The sequence below is a fragment of the Sciurus vulgaris genome, assembly GCF_902686455.1.
Source record: "Sciurus vulgaris genome assembly, contig: HiC_scaffold_150_arrow_ctg1, whole genome shotgun sequence".
Classification (NCBI taxonomy): Eukaryota; Metazoa; Chordata; class Mammalia; order Rodentia; family Sciuridae; genus Sciurus; species Sciurus vulgaris.
Genome location: NW_027632903.1, coordinates 93,914 through 103,391, shown reverse-complemented (window position 1 = coordinate 103,391; position 9,478 = coordinate 93,914). Strand labels below are relative to the sequence as shown.

General features: G+C 48.2%; 1 long non-coding RNA gene across 1 annotated transcript in view; it reads right to left on the bottom strand.

Annotated features, from left to right (window-relative positions):
- Window positions 1-266: 266 nt before the first annotated feature.
- LOC306652229 overlaps window positions 267-9,478 on the bottom strand; it is a 50,324-nt gene continuing 41,112 nt past the window's right edge. Inside the window, exons 3-4 of the long non-coding RNA XR_013761326.1 lie at window positions 3,160-3,311; window positions 267-582 (exon numbers count right to left, since the gene is read on the bottom strand). This is a non-coding gene — a long non-coding RNA (uncharacterized lncRNA). The remainder of the gene's footprint in view (window positions 583-3,159; window positions 3,312-9,478) is intronic.

Here is a 9,478-nt window from a genome sequence, read left to right as displayed (position 1 = left end):
ACATGCTCATGTAAAGTGTGCGCACATGTGCTGTCTCCTTTCTTTCCTTCCCACTCTCCTGGAATTTCTTCCTAATCCCGTCCTTCCCTCGGAGCCCCCTATGGGTCAGTACCTGGATGAAATTATTTTTCTTATCTCAATGGCTACATGTCTAGTTTTGTATTATTAGGTGGGGGGGGCATCAGTCTCTGATTTCCCGGCATTATCAAATTGAAGTTGGTGGAATGCGACTTTGAAGGAAGAACAGATGTGACCCAGGTCAGGAAAGAGGAACACAGGGATTGAGGTCTAGAAATCTTCTTCTCAAGGTTTCTTTCTGCTGTAACTGTCCCACTTGGGTCCCCTGTCCCTGAGCTGCCGAGGACTCTTCTTCAGCCCATTGTGCAGATGAGCCAATGGAGGATCAGGAGACACCACACGATCTTCCACTTCTTGTCCAGAATAGTGGGGGTGGCTCTTCCCCACCAGGAAAAATTGTGAAAGGTCTTAATGTAAGCAAAAACCTAGGTCCCAGAATGTTCTGGCTGAAACAGCCCTCCCTCCTTTGTGCCTTTCATTGTCTTTGAGCACTTTCACAACTCTCTAGGTGAAAAAACAAAGAAGAAAAGGATAGCAATACCGATGATTCATGCCACAGAAATGCAAATGCATTTTGTCCGGTGGAATGCAATTGATTATTGCCCTCCAGTTATTGACCAGCTTTCATCTACTTGTGACTTAATCCCAGCACCTCGGATTGCCTGTGTGTGGTGTGTGTGTGTGTGTGTGTGTGTGTGTGTATGTGTGTGTGGTTCGAATTCTCCTTTGAGCCGGTCCTACTGTCTTTCTGCTCCCCTCATTAATTTATATGTTAAATAAAATCCTGGATGCAGGCTCATATTGTAATTTTGTGAGGTCCTGATTTTTCCCTTTTCGAAATTTTTGGTAGCAGGGATTGAACCCCAGGGGTGCTTAACCACTGAGCCACAGAGCACATGTGAATTAGGAAGGCCCCCTGCAGGGGGCCTGCTCAGGGAGGGAAACAGGGAGAGTGTGTGGGAAGCGGGCTGCCAGGCAGGTGGCTGGTGGCCTATGTCACTCCACCAGCGGTCCTGGAGCTAGAACTGCCCTTCTGAGTTCTGCAGGCTGCAGACCACAAGTCCACCAGTCATAGAACAATGCCGGCCAGCTCCAGAAGGGTGTGATAGTGTGGGGGATGCAGCGAGGGGGCTCTTGGGAGTTTGGACCATCCGGCAGGGGCTGAGGCCATCAACAGAGGACAGAACTCTCAGCCGCTGGGGGATGATACCTCCCTTATTTGTGCAGGTGGTCACTGTACAACTGTCCCCAAAGGTAGGCAGGAGGATCCTCGGTGAGTGACCAGTCTCGCTCCAGGACGCACAGACAGGAAGTTCCAGGACCTTGGGTCTCCAGAGCCTCTCAGACCTCATCAGTTTCCCCGCGGATGTGGCGCACACCCTCGCCAAGTAGCAAAAAGCACAAACCCTGCGCGGAGTCACTTCCCACCAGCGCCTATTGGCCGTGCCTGGAGCCCAGAGGCGCGGTGACTCCCCAGCCCGAACCCATCCATCTGCTTGTTTTATTCTGTGCGCAGCCAACAGCTGCAGGCCAAGCCTGCCAACTCCGCGTTTGGGGACATGCCTCTCCACCCATCTCAGCGAGTTCTCCCCTGCTGGCTTTTTCTGGGAAGTCCATTTATTTCTTCCTCTTTCTACTTCCCAGTGGTGTGGCTGGATTTCAGGAGAGTCTACCACAGTGTGTCAGAGGGGACTGGATCCAGCCTCCAGGATGTTTGAGAGTGGGGAGCAGCTGTGAAAATTTTACTTCGGATTCTGGCCCAGTTTCCTTTTTAAATTTTTTCTTGCTTCTTACCAATATGTAGCTTTAGAATGAGAAACTGGGTTTAGGAGTGTAGGTCTGGGACATAGCTCTGCAAATGGGACAGGGAAGAGATCTGATCTAAGATTTGTTGTGTGACCTTGGCTGGGTGTCTTTCCCTTTCTGAGCTCCCAGTAGTTTATCCATGAAGTGAGTTAATTAATGATCTCACCTCTCGGGATCATTGGGAGGACTGTTAGGGAAGCTACAGTGGACCACAAAGGTGCTTAATAAACGAGACCTAGTGTCTTTATTATTTCCCTGTGTGCTTCCTCTGCATTGATAGGCCTGCCTTCCACTGTTCTAAATACCTACTCAGATCGGCACTTTGCAGTTCCCCACATGGTTCTTGAATCTTAAAGATGCCAGGCTTTTTCTCCAGCCTGGCATGCCAACCTTTCCTCATCCCTTCTGACCAACCCTGCCCTTCCTTCAGTTTGGGCCCATGCATCAGTCCCTCCAAGATGGGCTCGAAAACTTCTTCTGAACAGATCCGGATAATAGGTATGCAGACACCTTGGGGCACACAGGCTGCGTGGCAAGCCTCCACTCTGCCTTCCTAGTGCAAAGGATCCGGAGATGACATGTGAATGTTTGGACCCGGATGTGTTTCCAGAAGCTTTGTTTAGGGGCACTGAAGTTTGAATCTCATTTTCACATGGTAGGAAACCTTTTTTTTCACTATATTTTTACTCATTTAAAAATGTAAAACCATTCTCAGCTTGAGAACCATGCAAAAGAGACAAGGAGCCACCATTGGCCTACAGGCAATAGCTGGCCGCCCCTGCTCCCTCATCAGGCTGGAGAGGTCCCCTTGTGGTGGCTTCTCATCAGTACTGCTCAGTTCTTCTGTCACAGCACCAACTGTGGACCAACACATCTGCCTAAGTGGTCTTTGAAGGAAGCACCAGTTTGTATTCATGATGAAACCCTCATCATCTGCACATAGTAGGTCCTCCATGACTACCTATTCGGCAAGCCCATGTGTGGACCAGCATGTCCTTCTAAGAGTTCTAAGTGGCAGATGGTCCATGTTGATCCATTTTCCGTGGCTGTGACAAAACACCTGAGGAGACCAACTTATAGGAGGAAAAATGTATTTTGGTTCAGGGTTTCAGAAGTTTCTGTCCAGAGTCCCTTGGCCCCAGTGACCCAACTCGGTGCCACCTCCCACAGATTCCACCGTCTCCCGATACACCATCAAATGATGGCCCCATGACTGTATTAACCCACCCAGGAGGTGAGCAGCCTTATGATCCAATCTCTTCCCCAAATCCCCACCTCTGAACACTGCTGCCTTTGGGGCCAAGCCTTCAGCACACGAGCCTTTTGGGGGATATTCCAGATCCAAGCCATAACGTCAGGATCAGCACCCTTTAAAGACATGGAGACTGAGTTCCAGCAGGGAAAGTCACTTCCTCAAAGTCACACACCTGCAAAACTGAGGTTGACTGCAACTCTCCTAAGGAGGAGAAAGAGATGGCATTAATTGAGCAAGTACTCTATGCTAAGCCCAGTGACGGGGCTCTGCAGACTCAGTCCCACTACCCACTTACAGGGCACCTGCTGCATGCCAGGGCCTGCTGTCCTGTGCAGTCACATTCCTTGAGGCCCAGAACCCCAGGTTTCTCTACACCCAAGTGCTACACTGTGACCTCCTGGAGGCAAAGACCTGCATGTCTGTCTCGCACACTGCTAGGTCCCCCATGTATGGACACCAATGAAAATGGCCGCCTGTGTTCAAAGATCATTTGTGAAACAGGGAATGCTCCCCAGGGACCAGGTGCCATATCTGACGTTTCCACATTTGAGTCCATTTTTCTCCTATTTCTACATCTCCTAAGTGCAACCTGCAAGAAGATAAATAAATTCATTTTTTAAAAAGAAAACAAAAGGCAGAGACATTCATTCCAGCTGGGCCAGCAGCTGCAGCATGTGCTGAGCTAGGATGTCCATTTGCATCTTTGGTGGGAATCACTGGGCCACGCCCACTACATATATCAGGGAAGGAGGGGCTCTGGGTGTGCAGGCGACAGAAGGACTACCCGAGCTGGCACCTCGGCTGGGAAAAGTCCCTTTCTGGAGATGGATGGCTGCATTTGCAGCAGGGGCTGGAGGGATGGGGACAGTCATGATCTCAGCCAAGGGGGCTGCATGTCACAGCCCCACCTGCGGTGACAGGATCCAAGGGTGGCCAGCTTCCAAGGCAGGCCCTTGCTCTGAGTGGCTCTCGATGGCGTGTTTAATCCCTGGCCCTGATTGTGCTCCCTAGGCCCTTCCTTTAGCCCACATGAGTTACTGCGTCTGCCCGTGAGGGCTTCTCGGCAGAGCCCTTTGGCCGTGATGCCCAGGGCCCCGCAGCCCTGGGTGGCTCTGCTGAGAATCCCAGTTCTTGCTCTTGTGGCAGGATTTAATGGTGGAATAATATTTACACAGCAAAGTCCTCCAAATGAGCATTAGTGGACTCAAACAAGATCATGTGGCAACTAGTGACTCTAATCTGATCTGGCACTTCCTGCCCAGCAAGTCTCAGAGGACCATCACTTTAGACCATTTCAACCCCCTCTCCTCTCCCACTCTAACCTGGTGGGACTCTTTGCACCCTTTGACCTGTGAAGAGCCACAGCTGGGCTGTCCAAGGTGCCAAAAACCCCACACCTGTGCCTGTGGGGTCAGTTGGGATCTTTTAAAGAGCAAAGAGAGAGGCTGGGCAGGGGGAGGGTAGAGTTAATTACTTCATCTCGCTTGTTTCTGAAAGTAGCACAGAATAAGCCTTTAAAAAATGAACACTTTAAGCCAAATTTAATCCCAGCTGCTGGGCAGGCTGAGGCAAGAGGATCACAGAGGCCAACCTCAGCAACTTAGCAATGCTCTAAACAACTATGAGCACCAGTCTCTAAATAAAGTATTTTTTAAAAATGTCTGGGGATGTGGCTGGTATCCCCCTCCCAAAGTTGGGATTTTAAATCATCAACAACAGAATCAGAATTTCTTATGGTAAGTCCCACAGACTTCAGCAACAACGAGTTTCTTGATCTGAACCAGAGGCAGAGCTTCATCTCACAGGGCAAGCATGGCATCATATACACAGATGTGGGATCTAAGTTCAAATCCAGGCTTCTAGTGGACTCGCCTCTCTCTCCAAACCTCAGTTTTGTTGACTGCAAGATGGAAGCAATGGACAGTACCTACCGTTGGGCTCTTGAAGCAAATATATGAGTCAAAAATACAGAGAGCCAGTTTTCCTCTTATGAGTTCAGGAACAAAACCATTTATACATGCAAACACATTTATGTCCATATGCCAGCTCTTGGGTGCCCTGGATTGCTTCATTGTTCATTTCCCATTGGTCTAGGAATATCAAGTAGGGGGTAAGGCTGATGAACTGAGGAGGCTCCCAGTCCTTCTCCTTCACCAATGCTTTATCATAAAAAATGTCAAACATAAAGCCGGTGAATGTTCGGAGCAGACTTGTGTACACTCTGCTTGAATTCCACTGTTTTGGTGGGATTGTCAATTAGTGCAACCCCACCACTAAGGAAATCAGCATGGAGGTTCCTCAAAAGACTAGGCATGGAGCCACCATAGGACCCAGCTGTACCACTCCTGAGCATGTTTTCTAAAGAACTGAAGTCATCTTACCTGCATACCCATGGTTATAGCAGGACAATCCACAACAGCCAAAGTATGGAACCAGCCTAGGTGTCCATCAGTGCAGGAGTGGACAAAGAACTGTGGTATGTGAACACAGTGGAGTATTATTCAGCCATAAAGAAGACTGAAATCATGTCATTTACAGGGAAATGGTTGGAACTAGAGACCCTCATGTTAAGTGAAATAAGTCAAACTCAGAAGGTCAGGGGTTGTATGTTTTCTCTCATCTGCAGAAGCTAGAAAGGAAAAAGGAAGACAAAGGTGGGGGCGAGGAAAAAAGGTGGGGGTGGATGTCCTAAAAATCAAGGGGCGCTCAGGGGAGGAAAGGGAGGAAGGCAGGGGATGGGCTGGGAGTGACATTGGCCAGAGTGTACTGTCATGTATGCATGTACCAATATGTCACAACAGATCATACTTGTCTGCACAACTCTAATGTACCAGTCAGAAAAAAATAAAAAGGTGGAAAGAGAAAAATAAATAAAACATCTCCATGAGGAATTCTAGGGCAGGGAAGCCATTCCATATGATGTCTTACTGTGGAATCCTGGTTTTGTGAATTAGTCAGAACCCATAGATGTCTGACACCAGGAGTGAACCCCTCTGTTACCACCTGGGCATTGGCTGACAGTGACACACCAGTACTGGTTCCTCAGGTGCCTTTCCTTGCCCAGATCCTCCCACCTTCCCCTGGTGTGCTGGTAGCTGGCTCCAGTGCCCCTGAATGACTCTGAGTTCTTACACCCTTTCATTCCAGAGTTGCCCCCAAGCTTTGCCCTCTCTCTCCATCCCAGTCCCATCTCCTGCTTGGCCTGACACATACTTGCACACACTCTTAGAGTCTTAGCTTAGATGTCACCTCCTCCAGGAAGACTCCCCTGATTGCCCCCAGCTGGGTCAGGTGGTCTCCCTGACATTCTGATAGGAATCACTCTCATGTACAAGTAGATCTTTACTTCTCTCCCTCTCCTGAAATATGATCAGCACCAGGAGGACGGGCACCTAGCAGGTGGTCAATAAAATGTGGATTGAAGAGATGACCAAACCCATTGGCTTGGCACCTTCCCAGCCCCGTCTGGAATCCCATGTCTCAGAACAAAAATCTTGAGAAGTTGGCAAATACTTAGCCTCACTTTTCATGACAGCTCCCCCAAATGTTTAAATATGACCCCAGAGGCCCCTGAACAATGCCGTTGTCCTCCTCAACATGTCAACAAAACTTGTTCCTGCAGCTCCGCCCCACCCCCATACCATAGAAAGGCAAGGACTCTGTGACTTGTGTCTGTATCTTCTTGCTACACTGTCCCAGCAAGGATCCCAGTGAGCTGGCACAGGTGATGAACCACAGGTTGGGAGACTCACCTGCAGAGCTATGAACCCACGCAGCCACCTGCTCCCAGCTCCATCTGCTCCCCAAACCCTCAGCAAACTGCTTGGAACCAGATCCTCTCAAGGGCTTGAGACTAAAGGGAGTGAACGGTCTGTTTACTTGAGCACAATTCGCCAGAACACTGGAAGGACAGAGAGCCCGCTCGCCACCATTCCTTCCTGAAAGCCCCCGGTGACTCTGTAAAGTGCATGGATGCTGAAACTGAGGCTCAGAAATCAGAATGTGTGTCCCTTCTGTCACACTTCAAAGCAGGCCCTGCTCTGTGCCAGAAAGCAATCCCAGCCTAGGTGTTTTGAACAGGAAGGTATTTAATATAGGGAATCAAGTTCCTACTGCAGGGGCAGAAGGAGCCAGTTCTAGGTTCAGCCTCCTGGAATGACTCCCAGGAAATTCTGAGCAGAAGCATCTGCAGAGAATCTGCTGGAATTAAGCCTGAAATGAGCAACTGAATAATTTCCGAGACCACTGCTCTTGATACCCAGGGTGCAGGAGATTGAAGCTGGGTTCCTGATGCAGAAAACAGAGTATGCCTGCACTATATTTGTTGATGTCAGTAGCCACAACCAGGGAAGGGGGCTTCCTATCAGTTCCCCAAATCTCACACAACTGCCCTTCATTGGCAGAAGCAAATCTGCATTCAGAGTTTTAGCTGCAAGAGATTCTAGAGATGTTGTCTTTGGTTTTCCAGCCTCACTGTGCTGAGGGAGGTGAAATACACAGTGAAAATACACAGGAGCCAGGGGGCAGTCTGGAAGCCCAAAGCTATGTCCCAGGTCCTCCACTCTCTAAATGCTTGACCTTAGAAATGACACAGGCACACTGTCCCTTATGATTACCATGATTCATTACTGCTGGCAGCCATCTTACAGAGAAGCAGAAAGGGCTAAATAAAAGTCACATGGACAAGGCAGAGCATGGAGCCTGGGGCAGCTTAGGTCCTCAGCAAAGGGTCAGCAGTGACACAATTATTATGGTTTTGGAAAAGTTTAATTCCCTTTCTTGCCCCATCAAAAAAGAATAATGATAATAATAATGCTACATAACCACACGAAGTATTTTCACACTATTCCTCAGAGCAAGGAATCCTTGGAGAAATATACATTGGATGCCAAATTCTTGAATTTCAAGGTATTTTTTTAACCATTTGGGGACAATGGGAAAGAATAGTTGAAGCCAAGTCTGTTCACAGGAAAGTAGAGTACATGGTTAACCACCTTCTGTAGGTCAGCCTGGGGAGGAGAGTTCTTGCTCAGTAAACACCATCAAATGCACCATTGGATGGAATCTGCATTATTCTAAGTTGACCTAAGTGGAGAAAAAGAAAGTACTGAGTGAAAGGTGATGCTTCATGGAAATTTAAGTCACAGTGTCAGTAAGTCCCAAGAACTAGAGCAGATGTAGGTAGGTGACTCATCCCTTTGTGGCAAGTCTGTCCCTTCCACAAATGGAAAGGCAGGCATCTTGCGGAAGAGGGAAACTAGGGTGGGGGACAATAGTAGGTGCTCCTTTGGATGAATCTCTGGGGAGCAGGTGTCATGGAATGCGGCAGGCCAAAGGTGGAAGAGAAGGGAGAATGAGCTGTCAAATGTGTGGTTTCAGGGATGATGGACAGGAGGCCAAGGAAGGAAGGCCTCAAGGCCACAGAGCAAGACCTACCTGCAGCGAGCACACATCATGGGTCTGTAGTCTCCAAATCCTTGCCATCTGAACACATGCACACAAGGATACACACATGAGCTGCAGACACATGCACACAAACACACACAGACATGCACATGCAAAGTGACTTTCCCATTTCAGAAGAACTTAACTAAGAAATTTCCAAGGAAGAAGTTTCTAGAAATATTTTGCACTGTCAGTCACAAAGTTGTGCATTGAAGAATGCACCCAGTTGTGTTCAGTGTCACCCAGGGAAAACAAAGTCTGTCATTGTGGATCTGACAATCTCCAGGTATGTGAAGCTAGAGATTTACTGCAGGGCTTAGCAGAGCATTTAAAATGATGTTGGGCATGTCCTAGTAGTGATGGGGGAGGGCATATGAGTGGAAGAATGCTCAGAGCAAACGACTCTGCATGCTGTTAGTTCCACCCCATTTTCAACTTTCTTAGAATTATTAAAGAAACAATTATTGATTTGTAAGACTTGGATAGCAAGGTTAAATAAATAAAACCAAAGTTCCTATCCATCCAGTTAGCTGAACAACCACCTATTATCCATCTTTCACTCTAATTATTATTAAATATTTACTAAATAATTAATAAGTCCAACCAATGATCCATTCATTTCTCCAATTGTATGTCCAACCATCCATTTGACCTTCCACATCCATCCATCATTCATCCACCCACCTGTCTATCCATCCATCTAGCCACCAACCCACCCACCTATCCATCCTTCCATTTACCCATCCATCCATCCATCCTTCCATCTATCCATCCATCATTCATCCACCCATCCATCTATCCTTCCATCCATACACCCATCCATCACTCATCCACCCACCCATCCATCATCCATCCACCCACCTGTCTATCCATCTATCCACCCACCCACATTTT